General features: G+C 41.3%; 1 protein-coding gene across 1 annotated transcript in view; it reads right to left on the bottom strand.

Annotated features, from left to right (window-relative positions):
* The window catches only part of Shq1 (SHQ1, H/ACA ribonucleoprotein assembly factor), a 121,404-nt gene that overhangs the window by 19,445 nt on the left and 75,364 nt on the right, over positions 1–26,595 (bottom strand). The gene's annotated exons all lie outside the window — the stretch shown is intronic.

Here is a 26,595-nt window from a genome sequence, read left to right as displayed (position 1 = left end):
TAATTTATTAAGGGCAGAGGTTATGGCCTTTGACTCATTTACTTTGAAAAAGTTTGAAATAATATGAAATGGCTATTGGATCCCTCTTGGATGCTCACATATGCATTAACTGGTGGGGTGGTTTTGTTAACTCTTATTCTCCTTAAATATCTCATGCAGCAGATCTGACATCAGTAGACAGCAACTATGGTGACTCTTCAGTGGCTCTTAGGCATCCTCCTCACAGTCCTCCACAGGAGGTTATGCATGCCTGGCTATTTGTAATTCAAAAAGCTACTGCCTAGTACCCTCCACCCTTGACAGCTCTCCAGGAATGAATGCTCTTTGAGGGTTGGTAGTCAATGAAGGGCAAGAGCTTGTAGGTCAGGCCACCCCAAGACAGGCACAGTCCAGTTGCTGAGCCGTCCTGAGGTGGGGTCAACAAGGCCTGAGCAAAGAACTCTGGCTCCTGCTAAGTGCCCAATGTGACTATGTAGGAAGTTAGGGCCTATCAGACCAAAAAGAACCAACCAGGAGTCTGCCTGGAGCTGTCAAGGGTCCTGTCATGACTAGCCAATAAAGAGCTACCAACTGGGGTTTCCTGAGTGCCTAGCAACAGGTACTGCCAGAGGTCCTGATCATGCCCAGCCAATGAGAGACAAACATGAGATGTCAGCTGTCAACAGATCAGAACACCTCGGTGTTGGAAGTGTATTATATGTCTGCCTCACCCTCTCCTCACCGTTGCTAAATAAATGAGCCTGCTGTAAGCCTTCTACCTGACTCCTGGCATCTGTGTTTGTTGACCGTTGTGCCTTTACACCCCCTCCCCAAGGAAAACGTTATATTAGAACCAGCAACAACTAAAGACAGAGAACCTATTCAATAATTACAGCAGAAAATTCCACAAATCTAGAAACAGACATTCAAACAAAAGGCATAAAGAACCCCATATACATGTGGCCAGAGAGGACCCCTTCCACAATACAGCCAGTATGTCAAGAAATACAAAGCAAAACCCAACATTCAAAGTTGTAAGGGGAAAATGCCAACTCACCAACAAAGACAGGAACAGTATCTTTCTGGTTAGCAACTCTTGAAGCCAGGGCAACATAGAATAATATATTTCAAGGCCTGAAAGTAACTGCTGACCAAGAGTGTTATACCCAGCAAAACTATTTTTTAATTAAAGGAGAAATAAGAACATTTCAAGGCAAGCACAACCTAATGCAGTTCATGACCACCAAGGTAGCACTGCAAAAAATACTTACAGAAATACTATATACAGAGGAGGAAGAAAGATAGTCTCAATTACAAGACCAAAGGGAATAATAAATTTCATGAAAGGATGCCTGAACAAAGGAAAGGTAAATAAGAACATATTATGTCCAACAAACACCTGATATTAAAAGAGCAGGAAGTAAAGGACAAACAATAATCCAATCAGAAAAACAACCAACAAATTAAAGAAATCATTAAGATCATTCAATAATAGCCTTAATTGTAAATGGCCTCAACTCACTAATAAAGAGACAGAGACTTCCTGAGTAGGTTAAAAAACTAGGCACACCTTTCTTTTGCCTCCTAGAAACAATCTCACTGGTATAGACATACACAAACTGAGTGTCAAAGAATGGAAAACAACCCATCAAGCAAATGGAAATAATTTGCAAGGTCAGCATGGCTATTCTGGTATCTGACAGAATAGACTTTGGACCAAAATTATTCAGAAGACATAAAGAAGGCCACTACATATTAATAAGTGGAGCTATTTATCAAGAAAGTATTGTGATTGTTAATACATATGTACTGAATGTTTGGGCTCCCAATTTTATAAAACAAACAGTAATGGACACAAAAGGTCAGTCCTAACAGAATAGTAGTGAGTGATTCAATACCCCATTCTAATCTCTGGATAGGTCATCCAATTGAAAAAAAAATCAATAAAGAAACCTCAGAGTTAAACTGCACCACAGGTCAAAGGGGCTTAACAGATATCCACAAAACATTCCATCTGAAAGAAGCACAATCCCCATTCTTCTCAGTAACCTATGGCTTTCTAAGAACTGATCACATGCTTGACCACAAATCAAGTCTTAAGAAATACAAAAGAATCAACAACCTTTTACGTTATCAGATCACAGTGCAGGAAAAGTACAAACCAAAGAGCAAGAAAACCTTCAAGACGACACAACTACAAGGAGACTGAACAACACAAAACTGAACGACCAGTGGGTCACTGAAGAAACCAGGGAGGACATTAAAACGTTCTAGAATCAAATGAAAACGAAAGCGCAGCTTTCCAGAGCCTGTGGGGAGGAAGGTTTCTAGCTACGAGAGCTTATGTTTAAAAAAAAATCAAAAAGCATTTTAATGATTCACCTCACCTCAAGGTCATAGGAAACAAGATCAACTTAAATCCCAAAACAGCAGATAGCAAGAAACAACAAAGATTGGGCCAGAAATGAACAAAATGAAAAGTAAATAGATATACAGAATCAAACACAGAGTTGGCTCTTTGGAAAAAACCAAAAACAAGATTGATAGCATCTAGCCAAACAAATCCAAAGAAAGAAAAGACTAAAAAAAAAAAAAAAAGAGATGAAAGGCTCTTCTTTACTGGATTCCAATGAAATACAGAAACTCATTAGGAAGTATCTTGAAAATTTATAGTTAAAATAAAAAACTGGGGAGCAGAGTCATAATAACCAACAAGACTGAAGCAGTAATAAAAAGCCTCCAACAATGAAAATTCCAGGACCAAGTGGATTCATTGGTGATGTCTACAAAACCTTTAAAAAATGAGCAATACCATATTTCCTAATCTGTTCCATATAATAGAAATGGAAAGAACACTATTAAAACCAGTCTATAAAGCCAAGATTACTCTAACACAAAACTAGACAAAGACACAATAAAAACAGAATAGACAATATCCCTGATGAACACAGACGTAAACATTCTAAGTAAAACGCAGTGAAATTGAATTCAAGAACACATTCAGAAGATCATACACCATGTCCAGTTGGTTTCATTCCCAGGATGCAAGGTTGGCTTGCATATGCAATTCAGTACATAAACAGATTTAAGGAAAGAAACTACATGATCATCTCAATCAACACAAAAAGACTTTAGACAATATTCAACATCCCTTATGATATCAAATCCCTGAACAAACTAGAAGTAGATGGAAAGTAGATCAACAAAATAAAGGCTATATATAACACAACACCAAGTGGGGAAAAACCAAGAGCATTTTCTCTGAGTCTTGAGTGAAATAGGATCCCACACTTTCCACTTGTACTCACTATAGTGCTTAGAGTCTTAGCAGCCGCAGTGACACAAGAGGAAGAAACAAATAGCACACAATAGACAAGGAAGGAGTTAGTGTATCTGTTTGAAGATACAAGAGCATACCATTAAAAGATCCAATAGACTTCACCAAAACTGTTAGACTGTATAAACACTTAGCAAAGTAGCAGGATACAAATTTGACAAATAAATTAGTAGCTCTTCTATATGTCAGCAGTGAACTCACCAAGAAATAAACTGAGGAGAGAGAATGAAAATCTTATTCACAATAGCTTGAAAAGAGAAAACAAAATAAAAGTTTGTGAAAAAGCCTCATGGAAACCTACAACTATAGAAGCTTTCTAAAACGTATGTATACATTTATACACATAACTATGCATATGTAAAATGAGTTTAAATGGAATTATCCTATAATGGGGTGGGCACAATGGTTCTCTTATGACACCATAGGCTATGAAGAAAAAAAAAAAAAAAAGAACAGTGCTAAGAATGGTGTGCTCGCTGTTTTTTGAATGCTTGACACAAACCAACATATTTGGAAAGAGGAACCTCAATTGAGTAAATGCCTCAATCCAGACTGTCTATATGGCAATAGTCTGTAGGGTATTTTCTTTGATTAATAATTGATGTAGAGTACAGTGATGTATGATGTCCTTCTGTATATGTGTTCCTCTTACTTGTTAATGAATAAAGCTTCTTTGGTCTATGTCAGGGCAGAATATAGCCAGGCTAGAAGAGATATGGAGAGAGAGTAAGTGGAATCAGGAAGATGCCATGTAGCTGCTGAATGAGGAACACGCCCTGAACCTTTCCAGTAAGACACAGCCTCATGGCAATACAAAGATTAATAGAAATGGGTTAATTTAAGATTAAAGAACTAGCTAGAAATACACATGAGTCATTGGCCAAACAGTATTGTAATTAATGTAGTTTCTGTGTGGTTATTTGGGTCTGGGTGGCCAGGAAATGAACGAGCAACCTCCATTTATAGTCCAGCCCATGAGGAGAGGGTGGACTTCTATCTCTGGACAGGTGGTCTTGAGTTACATAAGACAGAAGCAAGCCAGTAAGCAGCATTACTCCATGACCTCTGCTTCAAATCCTGCTTCCAGGTTTCTGCCTAGAGTTTCTGCTTTGACTCCCCTCACTAATGGAGAGTAACCTGAGACTTGTAAGGTGAACTAAATCCTTTCCTTATGGCCATGGTGTTTTATCACATCAGTAGACTCCTCCCAACATTATGTGCTACTGTCACAACTCTTAATTACTGTACATACTTGATCGTAAGACCTAGTGCTGAACTCACCACATACTCAAGTCATAGAACATAAAGAAATCAAGCTGGTGCCAACCTGAAAGTCTCATTCCCACTGGCTAGCTTTCATAGTGTTGCTACCAGGGAAGAAAAGTAGCCATCAGCCTTACCCAACTGTGAAACCTATATTCAGTAATAATTGGCTTGGCAAGATATGCATACTAGCATAATAGTGGCATGGATGCTATGGGAGTAACCAGTCTCTCTGGCTGGATTTAAGGTTACTTCCACAAGATGGAACTCATACCTTAAACCATTACTAGGGCCAAGAACCTATGGCTAGATAGGTCATAGTCCCTAAGGGAAAATTCCTATTACTATTCTGCTAAATGGGCATATTATTCAACCAAATTCTAAACACTGTTGTGGAATATTAGTTGAAGATGTGTTACATTTGTTTATGCTGTGGAACATTTGTTTAATGATGCGAAGGTGTGCTGCATTCTTTTATGTTGCATTTGTTCAACTCTGTGAAGCTGTGTTACTTTGTCTATCTAAAACATGTGATTGGTCCAATAAAGAGCTGAACGGCCAATAGCTAGGCAGAAGAGAGAAATAGGTGGGGCTGGGGGCAAAGAGAATAAATAGGAGGAGAAATCTAGGATGAGAGATTGAGGAGCAAGAAAAGGAGAGGACACAAGGCTATCCAGCTATACAGAAAGCCATGGAGTAAGAAGTAAAGAAAGATATACAGAATAAAGATAGATAAAAGCCCAGAGGCAAAAGTCAGATGAGATAATTTACAGAGGTAGTAGTAAAACAAGCATTTTTCTGGACACAACAAGGCAATTGCACTTATGAACTCACAGCAGCTCTGACAACATGTATAAGACCTGTGCAAGATAAAGCTATACAAAATCCCATCACATTGGGCAGGGTAGACACAGGTAAAGATATAGTCATTAAGTTGTACCCCTAGTTGACCAGTTTTTCATTGCTGGGGGAGGATAATTAATTTTCTTTAAAAATGTGACCTTGAGAGGCTACCATGTTTCAGTAGATAGCCCTACACCCATATACATATTAGCAGCACTAAGTGAATTCAGTGGGTTAAAAGCAAACAAACAAACAATATACAAAACTGGGAAGGAATATGGGGCAGGGATGGGGAAGGAAACAGAGAGGAGGAAAAAGAGGAAGTATTTGATAAAAACACATTATATACACATATGACATTCCCAAATGATAAAAGAATAGAAAAAACCAGAGGTAAAAATAATAATAATAAAAACCTTAAAACACTGAAAAAGACACTGAAGACACCAGAAAATGGAAAAACTCACATTGGTAGATTACACACATACAGAAAAATAAAGAACCCATATAGTTATAGCCACTGAACTTTTGACAAGGGTGCCAAAAACACGTACTGGAGAAAAGAGACAGTCTCTTTAACAAATGGTACTGGAGAAATGGAAATGGACCCAACCTCTCACTCTGCACAATCGGTTAAAATTTAACTGAAGACCCGAATGTGAGACCTGGAGCTCTGTAATTGAAAAAGAAACAAAGAAAAGCACTTCAGGGGAAAGCCTAGCATAGGAAAACACCTCAAGAATTGATAAACAGGAATTCATAAAGCTAAGATGCTTCTGTTCAACAAGGGGAAGAGTCACCAGAGTTAAGAGAGAGCTTACAAAATGGGAGAAAATGTCTGACATTTTAAAAACATCAGACAGGGAATTAATATTCAAGGTATATAAAGAACTGCAAAAGGGGATAGCAAAAATCCAAAATCCAAACTCAAATCATCCAGCCAACAGAAGGACCAGTGAAGTAAATAAACAGTTTCCCAAAGAAGAAATACAAATGGCCAGTAAATACTAGAAAATGTACTCAATATTTTTGGCTGTGAGGGAAAATACAAATTAAAACTGCTTTGAGGTTTCATCTCACCCCAACCAGAATTAGTATAATCAAGAAAACAAGTCAAGCAGTGGTGGTGCACACCTTTAATCCCAGCACTCGGGAGGCAGAGGCAGGTGGATCTCTGTGAGTTTGAGGCCAGTCTGGTCTACAGAGTGAGTTCCAGGACAGCCAAGGCTATACAGAGAAACCCAATCTTGAAAAACAAAATAACAACACACACACAAAAAAAACAAAACAAAAAGATAACAAATGATAACAAATGCTGGTGAGGATGGAAGAACTCTCATTTACTACTAGCAGGAATGTTAATTTTTGCAGTCACTATGGAAATTAGTATGGAAGCCTCAAAAAGCTGAAACTAGAACTTCCCTATGACCTATACACCACTCAGGTACATACCAGAAGGGCTCTAGGTCAATACACCACAGATGCTTGCACATTCATGTTTATTGCTACACTATTCACAATAGGAAATGTAACCAATCTAGATGTCTATGAACAGATGAATGGATAAACAAAGTGTGGTAACACATATACAATGGAATTTTATGCGGCCATAAGTAAAATGGACATTTGCAGGAACTGGATGAATGCAACTAGAAACCACGTTAAACAAAATAAGCCAGACTCAAACTTAAAATTACATGAGCATATATATACACACAGATGTTTGCCACAAAATCAGGAAAAGGAGCAGAGAGGGGAGGAAGAGCTGTTCCTTATAGAGCATACCTACAGAAAATTAAGTCCATATCATATTTAAATAATAAACCATAGATAAGACAGGAATGCAAGGCCTAATTGAAGTTAGGAGTTTTACAAATGCCACTCACTACACTAATAGATTAAAGAAAACTTTGAGATCACTGAAAAAATGAGGGAAAAGATACAGTAAGATTGAACAAGCACTTAGAATCAAAACTCTGCAGACTAAGATAAAGGCCATCTATGAAAGCATGCTGTGAAAGAGAAATAGATTACCACCAATCTACTTAGCACTGCAGGACACCACAGCAATAAGATGAAAAGGACTCAAAAGACAAAGAATGAAGGATAGAAGGTGTGGAAAACATCTGACTGCACTTAAGGGCAGTACCACTGTCTACAAGAAAACCAGGGAGCAAGTGCATGCTTAAAGCATACTGGAAGGCAAGGAGTGGGATGCATTTCCCTGCACTTCAAACGGGCAGCTTGAAAGTAACTGTTTTTTTTAAATCCTATTTATAACAGCAACCCAAAATTGAAGCAATAAATAAAAAAATGTATAACCTTTTTATAAAAAAATTACAAAATTTTATTGAAAGACAATAAGGAAAACTTAGGAGCCATACCATGTTATTGAAGAGGCTAACGGTTTTAGTATTCCTAAACTGATTAATAGATTCAAAGCAATTCCACCACAATGTTTTTCATGGAACTTTAACAAGATGATTCAAAGATACAAAGCTATGGTAATTGAGAAAGTATGCTATCGGAATATGACAGACAAGTAGATCTGTGGAACTGAATGGACAACCCAGAAATAGATCCACACATACATATAAACTTGATTTATGACAGAGGACAACGAAAGGCTAGGCTATTTAATAAAGGAAGCTGGGTTAAGGTAATCCATATGGGAAAACAATGAAATGGGATCCCTATCTCGTAACACATAAAAATCAATTCCAGATGAACTAAAAACCTATAATTTTAATCACAAATAAAAAGTTAGAAGATGCTGTAGGAGTGTCTTTATGACATTCAAAGCATAAAGACTTTCTTAAATGAGAAACAAAAAGCAGAGCCAAAAAGGAGCATACTGATAGACTGTACACTAAAATAAAAATCTGTGTATAAAAACTCAATGAGACTGAAAGATACTGCAAACGGGGAGAGACACACACAGCATATTTAACTAATAAAGGGCTAGCAACTAGCACACTGGAGAAATCCTGCAAGTCAAAAACCTTCTTGGGAAATTTGGGAATTATGAGACATGGGTATTTCACAGGACAAGCAACACCAATAGCTAAAGAATATAATAAAAGTGCTTTACTTTATTAATATCCAAGAAAATACAAACAAAAATAAAAGAAATAGCTTCGCACTCCTTTAGACTGTCAAATCTTATCTAGACCCAGGCCATCTTGAAAGTGTATAATCTCATTTGTCAGACCGTAAGACCTTAAGTTTAATATAAGTATTAGCATGAAATTAGAACCAGGGGAATTCTACACTGCTAGAATGGGGTCTAAGTTGCCACAACCAGTTTGGATAACAATTTGATTTACCCAGGAAGTCTACCCAACAATTACTCCCCAGATTCCAGCAATTCCATCATCACCCAGACACTGTGTGCTGGGGTTGTAGACCAGTGGTAGAGACTTGCATAAGGCCCTGGGTTCTCTACCCAGCAAGAGTAACAACGCACAAGTCCATTGGAAGCAGGTGGCGATAATCAGAGAGCACTTTCCAAAAACAGCCCCAACAGCTCTGGAAACAGTGAGAACTTACAACCCTTGGACAATGGCTCAGTGTACAACAGGGAAACAAAGAAGTGACCACAGCCCCATGGGGCATCATGAATAAATCTAACATCAATACTAAAGGGAGGAGTGAGGTAATACAAGAGTGCATACAAGAGGATTCTATGTATGCAAGGTTTAAAACAAGTACAAGAACACAGCAAATTTGGGACTAAAACATAAATGGTAAAACCACAAAGAAAAGAAAAAATGATCAATACAGCGTGGAGGACCTGTGATTAGATGAGGGCTGGCTTCACAGAAAGCCGCGGAGAAACTGGCACTATTCTGTCTCTTCGGGCTGGAGATAGACATCTTTGCCAAGTTTGATACTGTTCTTTAACTTCATGCACTCACTATATCACTACATTTTCTTATTTTATTTCCTTTTTACTGATTTATTTTTTGAGACAGGGTTTTTCTGTAGCTTTGGAGCCTGACCTGGAACTAGCTCTTGTAGACCAGGCTGGCCTCCAACTCACAGAGATCTGCCTGTCTCTGCCTCCCAAGTGCTGGGATTAAAGGCATGCACCACCACCACCTGGTTTAAGGAACCATTTTAAGAGAACAACCATATTCTACAAATGCACACACAAAAAGGCACACAGAAGCCAAAACCCTAAACAAACAGGTCTACTTAACAGTCATTTTGTTTATGTTATTACATTTATTTGTAGAAGGAATAGTGGGCTGTGTCCTGCCCATGGCTAGCTTTATACCGGAAATAACAACACACAAATTGTATTCTTTTAAACACTGCTTGGCCCATTATATCTAGCCTCTTCTTGGCTAATTCTCACATCTTGCTTTAACCCATATTTAGTAATCTGTATAGCACCATGAGGTGGTGGCTTACTGGGAAAGATCTTAACCTGCATCCATCTCAGAGAGGAGAGGCATGGCCTCTGCATCACTTCCCTTCTTCCTAGCATTCTCTTCTGTCTACTCCACCCACCTATGTTCTGACCTATCAGGCCAAGCACTCTCTTTATTAATTAACCAATAAAAGCAACACCTAGAAAGAAGACTGTAGTAGGAGCTGCAGGATGCATTCCTGTCACCCAGCTCCCGGCCGCCTGGCTAGCTTATGCCCCAAAATAACAACACACAAACTGTATTCTTTTAAACACTGCTTGGCCCATTAGCTCTAGCCCTTACTGGCTAATTCTCATATCCCAATCAACCCATCTCTAATAATCTGTGTAGCACCAGTCTTACAGGGAAAGATTCAGCATGTCTGACCTGGCGGCTTGCTTCATTGCGTCTGCTCTGGAGAGGAGCTGCCCCGTATCTGAGCTCACTTCCTCTTCCTCCCAGCATTCTGTTCTGTTTACTCCACCCACCTATGTTCTAACCTATGAGGGCCAAGCAGTTTCTTTATTAATTAACCAATGACCTTCCTCCATCAGAAGACCCACCTACATCATTTATTTATTTGATTGGGGGGGTGCCGTAATGAGGTCAGAAGACAATTTTTGAGAGTCAGTTTTCTCCTCCTGGTCATGCAGATTCCAGGGATTGAACTCAAGTCCTTGGTTTGGTAGCAAGTATGTTTATCTGCTGAGCAATGCCAGCCTTCAGAGTTATTTTAAACAAAAAAGGAAGCAAAAAAGAAAAGTAGCCACTCCCTGGGATTATCAATTCTAAGAGGTTAAGTTCTATAATCAGCAGACTCTCTTTAATAAAAGTCAATATCCCAAACCTTAGTCCCAAGTAAGAAAAATGTCATCCCTGGTTAAACTGCACAAACCACAACCCCAGCATTGTCTTCTGGTCTTCCTCTCTTGTTCCCAAATCCATGTCAGTTTCTAAATCCGCCCCCCACCCAGCACATAGAGTACACTCATCCCTGAGGATATTGCCAATAGTCCTCCCACCTACCTCCCATGACAAACCCTCTTATGTACCATAAATCCTTCACACTGGAAAGCACTGCTCAGTCAGTCTATGGCTTCATCTTGACCTCCATTCACACGTTCCTTTCCCTCTTGTTTTTCTGCCACCATGAGCATCTTTCAATTTTCTTTTCTTTTAATTTTTTTCCATTCAAAAATTTACACTTCCTCCCCTCCTCCCATTCCCCTCCTGCTCTCCCACTCACCCTCTTCCCTCCCCCCTCCCTTCTTAAGAGAGGGCAGGGAACTCTGCCCTGTGGGAAGTTCAAGGCCCTCCCCTCTACATCCAGGCCTAGGAAGCTTTGCATCCAAATAGACTAGGGTCCCAAAAAGCCAGTACGTGCAGTAGAAACAAGTCCCAGTGCCTTTAATAATGGCTTCTCAGTCAGCCCCCATTGTCAGCCACATTCAGAGAGTCCAGTTTGATCACATGCTCGTTCAGACCCGGTCCAGATGGATTTGGTGAGCTCCCATTAGAACAGGCACACCGTCTCAGTAGGTGGACCAACCCCTCATGGTCTTGACTTTCTAGCTCATCTACTAACAAGATGAACCCAAAGAAAAATATATAGAGATCCTCTTGGAAATTGGAAGCAAACAAGATCGCCGGGCAAAAGTTGGGAGCATGAGGGTGGGGGTAGGAGTGAAGGTGAGGGTGGGGATGGAGGAAGGAAAGAGGGGGAAAGAGAAGGGAGAAAGGAAAGAGTGGAGAGAGCTTGGGGGAGTGGGAGGGTGAAGATGGAGTAAGGGTGGATATAGGAGCAGAGAAGAAGATATCTTAATTAAGGGAGCCATTTTAGAGCTGGCAAGAGACTTGGCTCTAGAGGCGATCCCAGGTGTCCATGGGGATGTCCCCAGCTAGGTCCTTGGGCAGCAGAGGAAAGGGTGCCTGAACTGGCCTTGCCCCACTATCACACTGATGATTATCTCGAATATCACCATAGAATCTTCGTCCGGCGACGGATGGAGATAGAGACAGAGACCCTCATCAGAGCAACGGACTGAGCTCTCAAGGTCCAGTTGAAGAGCAGAAGGAGGGAGAAGATGAGCAAGGAAGTCAATTTTCTTTTAACATGTATAGAATCATCTTCTGTCACAGGGCCTTTGCACATGGTGGGTCTACTGTAGTTTCCAGAAGTCCACTACCTCTGTCTCATGACATCCTTCGTGGACTTTATTGAAATCACAAATTCTAAGGAGTGCTCTCCTAAGACACGCACTCTTCCTCCTATACCCTTCACCAGACTAAGTCTATGTCCCACATTCTAGAAACAGTGTGAATTCTTTTCTTTTTCCTCCAGTACTTTCCATGTTCATTTACTTTCTGTGCACATGACTCTGATTAACACCTCTTTCCCAATGATACTGTAAGCTCCAGGAGCACAGGGGCCATGCTGCATTCTACCACAGTCTCAGGACCTTAGAACCTTACCCATGGTAGCAACTCTTAGCTCTTTGTTGAATGAACAGGTGGATGAACACATACTCACACCCAATACAATAGCAATTTCAAAAGCACCGTTATCACTAGCTGACATAACAGGACACCAAAAGATGTGAAGCTAAGTCAGAATTTGGTAAAACTTCTGAGCCATGCTCAAGGGCATTGGCAGGAGACTTGTGGAAACATGTTACACTGACCTGTACACACCACAGCATACTCTGGGGTTCTTCTTGAAAGATTCGAGCAAAGCTACTCTAGAACCACCTGGAGCAAGGCTTACCCTCCTGACAGGCGGCTGACAAGAGTCTCGGCCTTCCCAGGCAGAACTGATGGAAGCTACCTGGGAGCACAACCACAGGGGAGCATCTGCAACATGAAGGCGTGCAGGTGGTGTGCTCAGACGGCTGCCTTGAAACCTGTGCTCCGGGACACTGGGCCCCAGGAGTCCTCTGGAGAGCCTCTGCCAGCAGTTTAATTCACATCACTTTAGCTTACACAGCATAATCGAAGTCCTTTTAAACTGCTGTGGCTATTAAGACAAGTAGCAGGACATATGCTGACAACTGGAATTTTATACACCATGTTGAAAGGGAAGTCAATTTCTTCCGGTAAGAACTAAATGCCATTTTCCTGAAGCATTAGGATATACTAAGGACAAAAATAAAAACTAAATTGGTTGGCACACTTTGGAGTGGCACATGGGTACATAAAACTACATGGGAGTAGCAGCTGCATTCCTCACTCAGAGAATATGTCTTTGGGTTCTGAAAAAAGACAGGTCTGCAGAGCAGAATGGAGTTATAAAGATCAAAACTAGAAGAGGCATCACTTGCCCGTGTCTCTGTCATGTAAGGCATACCACATAATCATAACCCTGTTGTAATAAGAGCGGCGGGGCTGTGTTCCGCCACCCGGCTGCCCACACGACCAGCTTATGCCCCGAAATAATTACACGGAAACTGTATTCTTTTGAACACTGCCTAGCCCATTAGTTCCAGCCTCTTATTAGCTAGCTCTTACATATTGATCTAACCCATTTCTAATATTCTGTGTAGCACCATGAGCTAGCTTACCAGGAAAGATCTTAACCTGCGTCTGTCTGGAGTGGGAGAATCATGGCGACTCCCTAACTCGGCTTCTTTCTCCCAGCATTCTGTTCTGTTTACTCCACCCACCTAAGGGTTGGCCTATCAAATGGGCCTAGGCAGTTTCTTTATTAATTAACCAATGAAAGCAACAGATTAGAAAGAAATCACTCCCACATCATAAGCCTGTGACAGAGGTACTTCATCCAGTACAGGACTCAGGGCAGGCAACACCACACATATTACAGCTGGCAACATAGGCACAAAATGCACAACTAAGCATGGCAAATACTGTGGTCCTCTTTTCTGCTATTTAATTTTGCTTAAATCATAAAACTAACAATGAGAGAAACTTTGAATCTGCACGCCAAAGGACAGGCAGCTTAAATGAAAACTCAAACAAGTACTGATAAACTATCTAATTGTTGTATCTGCTGTACTTTCTTGAGAAGATAAGAGGTTTCTCTTTTTGTTCTTTTTTTTAAAACATAATTTCTTTATTGATTCTTTGGAAATTTCATATCACACACCCTAATTCTGTTTACTTCCCAGTCTTCCCCATTCACCCCTGCAGTGCCCCTCCCGAAATCAAACCAAACCAAACCAAACCAAACCAAGCAAGCAAACAAAACAACAAAAATAAGAACAAAACAACAACAAAAAAATCCCTTTGATTCTCTTTTTTTCCCACTTCTCCAACAGCTCTTCATTTGTTCTAGTGGCATTGGGAGCAGTGTGTCACACAGTGTACCCTTTTGTCCCATCAGCTTTACTAGTAAATGTTCATGCAATGATGCACTAGTCTGTTGAAAGTACACATGAGCTTCATGAGCTCCAGCACCTCCTAGATTTGTTCCTTTGGGCTTAAGTACAAACCACCACACTTTCTGCCTTCATTTCTATTCTATTCTGTATTGTTGGAACACTCATTTAAATTCTTAAAATGTTTATTTAAGAAAATATAAGGGTATGGAAATACCTATATATTATATTTGCAGATATACAGATATTTAATCCATAAATATATTTCATGCATAGATTCTGTACCAAAATCTACATATGAAATAGAAGTTTCCCATGAAACTAGAGACACTTTTACTATCATTAACATGCTTCCTTGTAAGATTTTTTTCTGTGAATGTTCTCTAACATGCTCAGTGTGTTTGTCATGTAGAGCTTTATGTATGCTGCTTTCTCCATGTACTTTCCAGTTATGACTTCTCATGACTGTATAATATCATTACTCTCTAAGCACGAACTGCCAACTAACTCTTTGACAGTGGATATTTTGATGCAGAAACCATGACTTTCATACTCTACCCAGCATGAAGTGTGCCCGCCATAGCAGGTGCTCAATACTGTTTGGGTTCAATTACAATCTGAATTCATTTATACAATGAAGGTCTAAGAACTGAACATTCACAAGTGAAGTATTTCAGAGAAACGGGGTGAGTGTGATCCAGAAAACTGTTATTTACAGGATTAAAAACAATGATTATACATAATGCCCTTCAGTTACAAGCAAATCACTTTGTCTTCTTTTGAGGCGTATCATTTGGAGAGGATAAAGATGTGGAGAACATTCTAGAATTGAAGGAGGAGCACTCCTTTCCTCTGCAAGTGACTTCTACTCTGTCTCTGGACAAGGTAACAGCACATGGCTGAAAGCCCGAGGGGTTAATTATTGAGTGTGACTCCTGTGGGAGGCTACCTGGCAGCCCCAACCTCACACTCAGAGCTGACACTGCTGGAAAGAGCAGGTAATGCGACCTATACACTCCCAGGCCATTTTCACTTTTGCACACCAGGCACTCCTGCAAAGTTATTCTTTTTTCTTTTTCTTTCTTTTTTTTTTTTTTTTTGATGTTTGTGTGGAGCATTTACCTAAAACATCTCTGTCTGTCTGTCTGTCTATCTATGCAAATGTCCTTCTGTCTAGTTTTGGAGGTCTTATAAGACACAGGTTTGTGTTTTGTACAGAAAGGGCAAAACTGCTTATGTTCGCTGAAGCATTTTACTGAATTAGAGATTTTCAATGCATTGAGCATTTACCCAGCATTATTAACAAGGAGCAGGAACTTTCCTTCATGCTAGAGTACCAAGTTCAGCAAAACCCTCATCCGCTAGGAGACCCCCTCACAGTGCAAAGTTCACTAGGCCCATGAACAATGAAATCACAAAATCACATCTCATGGGATCATACATCCTGAGTTTATGCCCATGTCTCACCTCCCACAGGCTGTCCATTTCAAATTACATCCCCCTTTCCCCTCAGAATGCTACTTGGCTTTTGCTCTTTTTATAAGTTATTTTGTGTGCTCATATAAATGTACAAGCACGGGAAGGCCAGGGGTCTATGCCAGGTGTCTTCCTAGATCGTTTTCCACCTGTTTGTCTTTTGAACAGCACCTCTCACTGAACTTAGATCATGCCTGTCTTGGTTACTTTTCTCTTGTGCGATAAAACACCATGACCAAGGCGACTTTAGAGAAAGAAGGGTGTGGGAGGGCTTACAGCTCCAGTGAGATAGAAGTCCCTCACCAGCATGACCAGGAGCATGGCATCGGCAGGCAGGCATGGAGCTGAAGCAGCCACTGAGAACGCACATCCCCAGTCCACAAACAGGAACACACCAGAGAAAACAGTGGGCTTTTGAAACCTTAAGCCCGACCCGAGTGACACACCTTCGACAAGGCCACTTTCCTAATCCTTCCCCAACAGCTATCAACTAGGAACCAAGTATCCAAATACTAGAGACGTACAGGGGCATTTCATTCATACAGTGTTTTCTCGGCAAACCGGCTGGCTAGTGGGCCTCGGGGTTACAGACATACATCACCACACATAGCTTTTTCACACGCGTTCTGGTGCCAAACTCAGGTCCTTGTGCTGGCACAGCAAGATTTTCACCAGCTGAGCTTTCTCCCTAGTCTGTTTTTCATCTTTAATGTTTTAAATTAACACATCAGAATAAAATTCAGTTTATTTCAAATTCTGTTTCTCTCAAAATGTCACCAGAATGCTGCTCTTTAATTCCTGAATACATAAGAATCCCGGCAGTAGCCGGGCGGTGGTGGCGCACGCCTTTAATCCCAGCGCTTGGGAGGCAGAGGCAGGCGGATCTCTGGGAGTTTGAGGCCAGCCTGGTCTACAAGAGCTAGTTCCGGGACCGGCACCAAAGCTACAGAGAAACCCTGTCTCGAAACCCCTCCTCCCCCCCAAAAAACAAAAAGAATCCTGGCAGCAAGACCAGCCTGACAAGCTGGGTTTGATCCCCGAGAGAGCTGACCTCACTAGCTGTCCTCTCACCTCCATGTGCCTCCCCATCCCTACAACATGAATAAACACAATGTGAAAAACAAAAGTTAAGTAAAGCCAAGCTGTGGTACCCTGGAAATCCATTCTGCCCACATATAAGTAACATCTGCTGGGAGGCTCTGGCCGCAGTACCCCTGCTCCCATGACTGTAACCTAACTGAAACAAAGAACTCCCAACCCCAACTCTTAATTTTCTAGGAAAGGCCACCTCTTGCCCTGGCCATATTTCAGGCTCTCAGAAAAATGGAATAATGGCTATGGTTCTCCTTAGAAATAAGGAGAACTGTTCCAAGAAGCAATAGCCTTTTTTGACAAAGGACACTTGAGCCAAAGACAAATGATGTAGCTCCCACCACACAGGCTTTCCGCCATATACTCAGTGTTAGTGGAGCGTAATCTCATTCCTAACAAGCACAGGTGGGAAGATCTATTACAGTTTTCCTGCATCCTACACAGCTGTGAGCGCCTCACCTAAGAAGTCGGAATAGTAGAAAACTGAGAGAATAAATACAAGAATCAATGTAGAACATTAAAACATCTTTTACAGAAGCAGAAGGCAAGACAAACACAAAACAGAGAATGTAGCCCGCTTCATAAGGATACAAATGCATTATTCAAAGTTTAACAAATGCATAAACTCCTATGTAAAATGGACAAAAATCTAACAGCCATTTTTTTTCTTTAAACTTTCTAATAGGCAAACTAAATGAAAATATCTAAACATGAACTAGAAATGTACATATCTGGAGCTGGGGATGCCATCCAGTGGTAGGGTACTTGACAGCATGTGTAAGGTCCTGGGCTGATCCCCAGAACTGTAAGGAAAAGAAAGGAGAAAAAAGGCAGAGGAGGGCAGAAAAGGAGAGAACTTAATACATTAAAATACAATTGTTGCCTGAGTATGCTGGTGCATACCTGTAATCTCAGCTCTCAGGAGTCTAAAAAAAGTGCATGAGTTCAAGGCTAGCCTAGGCTACACAGTGAGACCCACTCTCAAAACTCAACCAAAATGGTCAAATTCTTTAAATATTTTGCTATAATCTATAATCTTGAAGTAAAAATTATCTCTAAAAGAAGTCTTTAAATTGAAAACAAAAAGATCAGCAACAGAATTATTCAAAATAAACATCACATAAACAATTTAAAATCTGGAGATTGGCCTTGAAAAGGTCCTTTTCCAATACCCCAGGCTAGTGACATGCTTGGGAGCTCTTGTTCTCATTTTCCCAGCTTCTATTTATTCAAGAAGTAGTCTGAGCAGGAAATGGGACAAGTCAAACGACCACAATCAATCTCATCACCTTCACAACATGCTGTGAATGTAATTAATCCTCTATTTATTTAGGGGACTTCACACCCCTTACAATAAGGCAGCAACTCCCTGCTGGCTTCGGTTAAGATAATTATGTTATAACAAGGATTGGGTTTCAATCATAATAGGCAGAAGAAAAGGAAATTGTACTTGAAGTTGTCAGTTTTTTAAAAGCTTTTTTGTGACTCCATTCAGAGACCGCTCTTGACAAAGCTCTCCTTAAACCGAGAGCTTTCTGAGCATGATAACCGCACACGCGCCACATTAATCAATGTAAGCCTCTTCCCTGAGTAAGACATTAAGACATTCAAGCACAGGAGAAACTCCACAAGGTACAGAATGCAGTTCACAAAACCCACCAGATCTATCACCCACACTCATTTGGTCTAGAGTTTTAAGACGTAAATATTAAAAGAACAAGAAGGCATAGGGAAACACCGTTTGCTCCCTTACAAATCACAGCTCTAAGAGCCCGGGGAGGCCAAAGCCACCCAGCAGTGAGCAGCACGAGAAGAATCAGAGACAAACAGAACCCAGTCAAACCTACAAGACAGGCTGGGTGCAGATGCCACTCGTTGGACACAGGCAAGGCACCCATACCCAAGCACTGCTGAAAGCTGTGATCTCTCTGCAAGATTATCCACGCTTCCTCTCCTAATCTCCACCCCATAAGAAAACTGGAAGGCACACAGCCTTGCCGAGTTTATTTTCAAGTCTTCTATTTCACCACTGCATCAGTACACTGGTGCCCACAGTACATATGCACACACAAGTCATACGTGAGTTATACTTTGAAGCTTCTGAAAATCCTCACCATTCCTCTACAAGGCTTGGATCTGCAATGATCCAGATCCTCAGAGAAGTGATATCTCCACAGTATTTCAGTACCTCTCAGAGGAATTTACACTCCTGGATAATCAAAGGCCTAAAGAATTGCCTTGGGTTCCACTTCAGATTATGTAGAAGGAGGTCACTAGTTTGTTCTGGCCGCACTGAACTGAAATAATCACACAGAAACTGTATTAATTAAATCACTGCTTGGCTCATTAGCTCTAGCTTCTTATTGGCTAATTCTTACATATTAACTTAACCCATTTCTATTACTCTGTGTATTGCTACGTGGCTATGGCTTACAGGCTAAAGTTCTGACACCTGTCTCTGGCAGGGCTACATGGCCTCTCTCTGACCCCGCCCTTCTTTCTCCCAGCATTCAGTTCCATCTTCCCCGCCTACCTAAGTTCTGCCCTGCTATAAGTCCAAAGCAGTTTCTTCATTCATTAATGATAATCACAGCATACAGAGGGAAATCCCACATCAAGATTAGACGACAACAACAAAAGGTAGACATTAAGTTAAAACTAAAAACAAAATCTTCAGTTGATACTAATGTGTCGATGCTGACTCATTGACTGACACCTCAGCCTTTAATATGTTATGTGAATAACGGGAAGTAATGGCATATTTGGAAACTCCGTACTATCTTCTCAATTTTCTTTAAGTCTAAAACTATGTTTAAATAAAACATCCATCTAGGAGCTGAGATGGCTCTGGTGGTAAAGTGTCTGCTGCACAAGCCGAGGACTCGAGTGAAGATCACCAACACCCATGCTAAAGGTCAGACAGCATCTGGAACTCCAGCGCTGGGGATTTGGTGGGAGTATATGGAGACGGTCAGATCCCCAGCTAGTTTAGTTCAACTGATGAGTGGCAGGTTCAGTGTGAGACCTTGTCTCAAAAAATTAAAGTGGTAAGTGGATATGATGGTATGTGCATTTAGCCCCAGCATTTTCGAGGCAGAGGCAGCTGAGTTTGAGGCTAGCTTAGTCTACATAGCAAGTTCCAGACAGCTAGGGTTACACAGAGAAACCTCATGTCAGAAAAATATAAAATAAAATGAAATAAGGTAGAGAATGACTTAGGAATACACCAGACCCTGACCTCAGGCCTATGCATATATACCCATGTGCAAAAAACTGTGCAAGTAAACATGTACATGCGTGCACACACACACACACACACACACACACGCATGCTCGCTCACTTGTGCGATTATCTGAAGTAGGATAAAATTACAAATGAAGAAAGAAGGATATAAATAACGAAAACCCTCTCATAAACTCTGAACATCCTGACTCGCAATTTTTCTGAATACACGGTTCCAGGAGCACTGGTCTCTTCAAAGGGTTACTGCAGCCCTGAATCGTAGGGATAGCTGTAATCCTAGGATTTCTTGGCACTTTGTTTGGTAAAAACGTCTAAGGAAGAGCGGTAGTCCCCAGTGCTCACCACTGAACTACTGGTGATAAGGTAAGCCTATTAAGAAGATCCCTTCTCTGTGACACCTCACCAGATGGACACAAGGGAGAAGATATTGGCACTGTAGTAATCCTTCCATGGAGATAAATCCCACTTCCATCCAGGATGAACTTGCGGGCTTAATTAAAAATAAACAGTAAAACTAAAGAGCAACCTGACACGGCAGATAAGCATCTCACTGGGAAAGACTTCAGTTCAAGCAGGTTTAATGTGCTTGAATTATACACAATTGCTTTTTGAAATTTCTACATCTTTGTCATTAGAAGACAATGCAGCACTCAACATTTAACCATGTACCAGAGAAGTAACTTCCCACACCAGGCAAACTACCCAGAGTATCCGCCTGTCACTTTGCAGGTCTTAATTTAGCCAGATACCCTCAGTGTTGTAGGCTCATTATAAATATCAGTGACACGGAGATACTGTCTCTCCGCAGCTACAGCTCAGCCCTTATGACGCTTGCTTGTGTCTGGTACACTCTGAGCCCTGGGTAGTATGACTCATTCCACAAGCACCTCTTCAACCTGCTATGACCAAGGATACTGGACAGAAGAGAGAATGGCCACTGGGGTCAGCTCCATTCTTCCTCTCCCGGAATTACAAACCAATGGTTCTACACCATCTGCACTAAAAGGAAGGATGTGTGAACTCGGGGCTGTGGAATATTTCTGGTTCCCCTGAGAGCTTCTAGAACAGCAAGGGTGTATATGGAAAGCAGCAGCCTCAAGGGGCATGGCTAAAGCAGGCTGCTGAATTTCTTCATGGCTTGAGTCCCCTGGGTCCAGCCACTTTTAGCACCTGGGCTCAGAGGACAATCAACCATCTACTAAGAAACTAGTTTCTATTGTCAAAGCCTAAGTGAGCTTCTCCCCCATCACCTGACTCAAGTCAAGATAACAAGCAACTTCAGAACACATTAGAGGGCTGAGAGTTTCTCATATGGCCCCATAACTAAAGGCAAGGGTGGTAGTTAAGATGTTCATGCATCAATAAAGGTATACTGCAAGAATAAACTGGCCCAAATATAAGCAGCTTCAATCCATTGTTGCTCTTCCACTAACCACAGCAACAAGCAGGCAATGTGTGCAGCATGTTGCTGCCATGTTTTCCTTGTCTCTCTCACAGTGATTTTCTCAGCCAGGAAAGATTGCTATTACAGTCACATGAGGACCAGAGTCCCAGGCAAGTAGACAGCATTCTCACATCACTGTTTAATTCATATCCCTTCTCTGTCCAAGTTCTCAAGACGTCTTGCCCAGCTGTGATCCACATGTTATTGGCGTGTTTCCTGGATGTTCCTGAGAGACTAAGACAGCATTTTCAAGACTGCCCTCTTCATCTCTCTCAACCTAATCTCTCCAGTATTATTAAATCTTGTCAAAGGTGCCTTCATTGGTCAGGTTTAGTGATACTTTGTAATCTAACAAATTAAGCTCGCCTGAACATCAGAGCGCAGAGCTAAGCTATTAGTTACCCATAGAGGGGAGGCTGATGGATCTCTGTGAGTTTAAGGTCACTAGCTACAAGAAATTGATCCAGTCTAAAAGAGAAACAGAGCCAGGCAGTGGCAGCTCACACCTTTAATCCCAGTACTTGGGAGCCACAAGCCTTTAATCCCAGAACTAGGAGAGGTGGAGACAGGAGCAATATGGCTGAGTAGAGAGAGGAATATAAGGTGGGAGGACAGAAGCTCCAATGCAGTCTGAAAACGCAGCCTGGAGAAGCATTCTGAGGATGTGTAGAGACAGGATCGCCCCTTAGATCTGAGAATTTGGTAGAGATAAAGGGTCTCCCTAAATGGCTGGCTGCTCCGCTTCTCTGATCTCTCAGCTTTCTCTCCCTAATATCTGACTCCAGTTTTTTATTATTAACACCAATTAGAATTCGTGCTGCAGTTAGGTTCACTGACCAAGTTCGAACCTGGCTCTCAGCTCCACTCCTCCCCTTCTCTCTGACCCTGTCCAAGTAGTACCCCACCTGCCTTACCACCTCTTGACTCTGAGCACTGACTTGTTTTCTGATGGAGGTGGGTCATCTTTCTATCTGTTGTTTCATTGGTTAAGTAATAAAGAAACTGCCTTGGCCCCTTTAATAGGACAAAAATTAGGTAGGCGGAGTAAACAGAGAGAATGCTGGGAGAAAGAAGCTGAGTCAGGGAGTCGCCATGATTCTCCCACTCCAGACAGACGCAGGTTAAGATCTTTCCTGGTAAGCCAGCTCGTGGTACTACACAGAATATTAGAAATGGGTTAGATCAATATGTAAGAGCTAGCCAATAAGAGGCTGGAACTAACGGGCCAGGCAGTGATTAAAAGAATACAGTTTCCGTGTAATTATTTCGGGGCATAAGCTAGCCATGCGGGCGGCCGGGTGCCGGGGACGCAGCCCTGCCGCTCATATTACAACAGTTTTCCTGCTCATGGTCACCACTCAAGTTCCAGTCACTATTAGCCTGGATCCTCAAGCAAGTCTTTCAGCTTTGAGCCCAACCCCACTCCAGTAGGTTCCTACAATGTGCTCTGACGATGTCACTCATACAGGTACACAGCTTCAGGCTCTTTGGTCACTCCCCACTTCCAGGATGAAGTGGTCACAGCTTCCATAAGCCTCATCTCCCTCCATCCTATGCCCATACTGTGATATAGCCACAGTTTGTGAGAGCTTGGGTAGACCATGTGACTTCTCTATTGTCTGACGCTCTCTTTCTTCCTCACCTCCACCTAGTGTTCTGACACAGGGTCTCACCACACACTCCAGGCTGGTCTCAAACTCCCACCCTTCTAACTCGGGCCCCCAAGTGCTAGCTAGCATCTGAGGTCTGTGCTACTATTTTTAACTTTCTTTTTTCTGGTGCTAAAAACTGAACACACAGGAGACAGGAGCTTTACATCCCCAGCCCTTTGACTAGCTGTCATCAATCCTTATGATCTTAACTGAATATTTTTGTGTTTTTAATCCATTTTCTGTGCTATTACAGAATACCTCAGACTGAGTAATTTAAAATTTATTTTGGCCCCCAGTTTAAGAAGTCTGAAATCACAGAACTTCAGCTGCTTATCTTCTACTGAGAATCATACATTGGATATTGGAATATCAGAAGAAAATGGACCTGGGCAGAGGAGAGGGAAAAAATGAAGGAGCCGAGCCATTTTATAACAACCTGCTCAACAGAGAACCAATCCATTACTGTGAGAATCGATACTGCCACACAGAAGGGGTTAATCACTCTTTGGTTAATCAGTTCTAAAGGCCCCAAAGCTTCTTAACACTGTTAGACAACATGTCTAACTTGTTCACCAGAACCTTCCCAACACCTGTCTTAGCATCTGTCCTATCTTAGGGTTCAACAAGGTTGAAGGCGACAATATTCTATAAGATATATAGTACTAATGCTGCACCTTCGCATGAGTCAATCCCACCCCTCCTGCTGTAGATATGCCAGGAATAAAAGTGGCAAAGAAGCCTCCTCCTCTGCAGCAACCAGGGGCACACCTCACCCTGCTAAGCACACAGGCCTGGAAGAAGAATAGGGCAGAGCGGAGAGGTCTTAGTGTTCAGCTACTGTGAGACAGCACAGAAATGGTTTAAGTTCACTTATAATCACCAAGGCTGAGGTAGAAGGCTTCTCATCCTCAAGATAAGTCTTTAAGAAAAATTTTCCTTCCATAGACTTCTGGCTTCAGTATCTTTAGGGTCATAAAACTGCTTTTGAGGAAAAATTATGCTAAAAAGGAGTGGGAATTTAAATGTTCCAAGAGTATTAATTAGCAAACTATCAGCTCAATGTAAACAGGCCCAGCATTTCAAGCACACATTAAAAAAAAAAAATTTATTTAATTTCATTTTATGTACATTGGCTTAATGCTTTCAGATCCCCAGGAACTGGAGGTACAGATAGTACCATGTGAGCTACCATGTGGGTGCTGAGAATTGAACCTGTGTCCTCTGGAAGAGCAGCCAGTACTCCTACCTCAAGCACACATCTTAAATTCTTTTTCTGCACAATTACCTACCCTGAAAACAAAATACTATGCTAGATGGAGTTGGAGAGTTAGCTGAGAGACAGAGGGCATGCTTTGCATGTGCAGGAATGATCCCCAGTAACACACATACACACACACACACACACACACAAAACAAACAAACAAAAAAAAACTGCACTGGATTAGAGAGAGGAAACGATTCAATGCTTCAGTTACATGCTCAGATATTTATACTGAAGACTGTCAGGATTTTATTTAGATTTAAGAATAACAAAAACGTTATATGCAGAAGAACAAAAATAAAGCCTTATTTGTCCCCTTGTCATTTCAAAATGTACTATAAATTAAAGCCACATAGTTTTAGCCAAATGTGTGGAGAGTGTCTGCATTCCCTGAATCAGGGAAGCTGAAGAAAAGGATCCTGGGGCTACATAAGATCCTGTTTCAAACCAGCAAAACCCAAACAAAACAAAACAAAACCCATTCAGTTAACTGTCAGTTCTCTTCTGTGGGCACAGACACCTTTTTTTGACAGTGTGGAGTTTCTTATTTAAAAACAAAACTTGATAGAAACTACATTATAAAGGGGAAAGATGTATTGAATATTATTAAGTGTAAAACAGGCTACAAATGGGTATGTGCAAAGTATTTCCACTAGGTTAAGAATGAATGGGGAGCCAGGTGTGGTGACACATGCCTTCAGTCCAAGCACTCAGGAAGCAGAGGCAGGTGCATCTCCAAGTTCTAGGCCAGCCTGGTTTAAAGTGAGTTCCAGGACAGCCAGGACTACATAGAGAAACCCTATCTTGAAAAGCCGATAGACAGAGAGACAGACAGACAGGAAATAGATGAAGTATTAAAATACATATACTGACTGCATAGGAGGAAGAAGCAACTTTCTTAGGTCACATGGCCAATGAGACATACTCTTACCCATCCTATATTACCTAGAGGGTGGAAAGTACTAAATTCTCAGAAGACAGAACTACAAGAACTATTAATCATGGAAGGCCACCATGAAAGAGTCAGACGTAGAAAGAAATCCAATACTGAACATAACTGAAAATTTCAACAAAGATAAGCCACAAATGATGGACAGTGCTTTTAAAATTATACCTTATTTATTTATGCATTCATTCATTTATTATTGTGTGTGTGTGCACATACACAATAATATGATGCATGTATGGAGGTCAGAGGCCAACTTATAGGAGTTGGTTTTCTCTTCTACTATGGTCTGGTGACCAAACTCAGGTTGTTGGGTTTGACAAGTGCCTTTACCTACTGAGCCATCTGCTGAACCCCAATTCACAGCTTTTACAAGTGTTACATTATTATTATTATTATTATTATTATTTGGTTTATGGGTGTTGTCTGCATGTATGTGTACTACATATGTGCAAAAGCCTGTGGAGGCCAGAAGAGGGAACCATACTCCCCTGGACCTGAGGTTATTATATAGACAGTTGTGATCCTCTGTAGGGGTGCTGGGAACTGAATCCCAGTCCTCTGAAAGAGCAGCCAATGCTCTTAACTGCTGGGCCATCTCACCAGTTCCAGAGTTACATTTTTTTAACAATGAAAAACTTTTCCTTTAACTAACAGGGCCCATTCAATTCAACTAAAATTTGCTGTTCACACTAGACACTGTAGATCCAGATGAGTGTTCTCTCATAGGGCCCTTGAAGCTTTAGTGGAGATGAGGGCTTACATTATTCCACTATAGGGAAGGCATAAGATGTGCATAGCGATTTCTCAACCAAGTGCTATGGGAGCATTTATGAACAAAACAAATGGTTCATTAAATCCCTTTCCTCCAGGAAGGTTCCCAAAGGGAGCAGTTTTTCTTTGGGCTTCCTTCTACAGCCATGAGTAAAGAAAACTGGTTGTAACATATGGCTTATCTGGAAAAGTATCTGGACCCACAGGGCAGGATATTGTCACAGATCTATCTATCTGTTACCATGACTGCAAGTCAAACCTCAGCAACCCTCATGCTGCTACTCAGGGCATGTTTGATGCAGCAGGCACCACACTGGAAGGTTCAGTGCCATGGACACTGAAGGAAACAAGGAATACTTGTTTTCCCCATAGACTCGTAACTCCTAATAAGAATCCAAGGTTCCATGTTCCACAAGAAGCAGACAGCATGGAAGCAAAACACCCTCATGAGGAAAACCTTACATTGTTGCCATAGCTGCATTGATTCAATACAAGAAGGACAGCACTTCAATAAAATTTTGCCAAAGTAAATGTCTGA

Source organism: Chionomys nivalis, chromosome 1, assembly GCF_950005125.1.
Source record: "Chionomys nivalis chromosome 1, mChiNiv1.1, whole genome shotgun sequence".
Lineage (NCBI taxonomy): Eukaryota > Metazoa > Chordata > Mammalia > Rodentia > Cricetidae > Chionomys > Chionomys nivalis.
The sequence above is the reverse complement of the archived record's forward strand: the minus strand, read 5'-3'. Positions and strand labels throughout refer to the sequence as shown.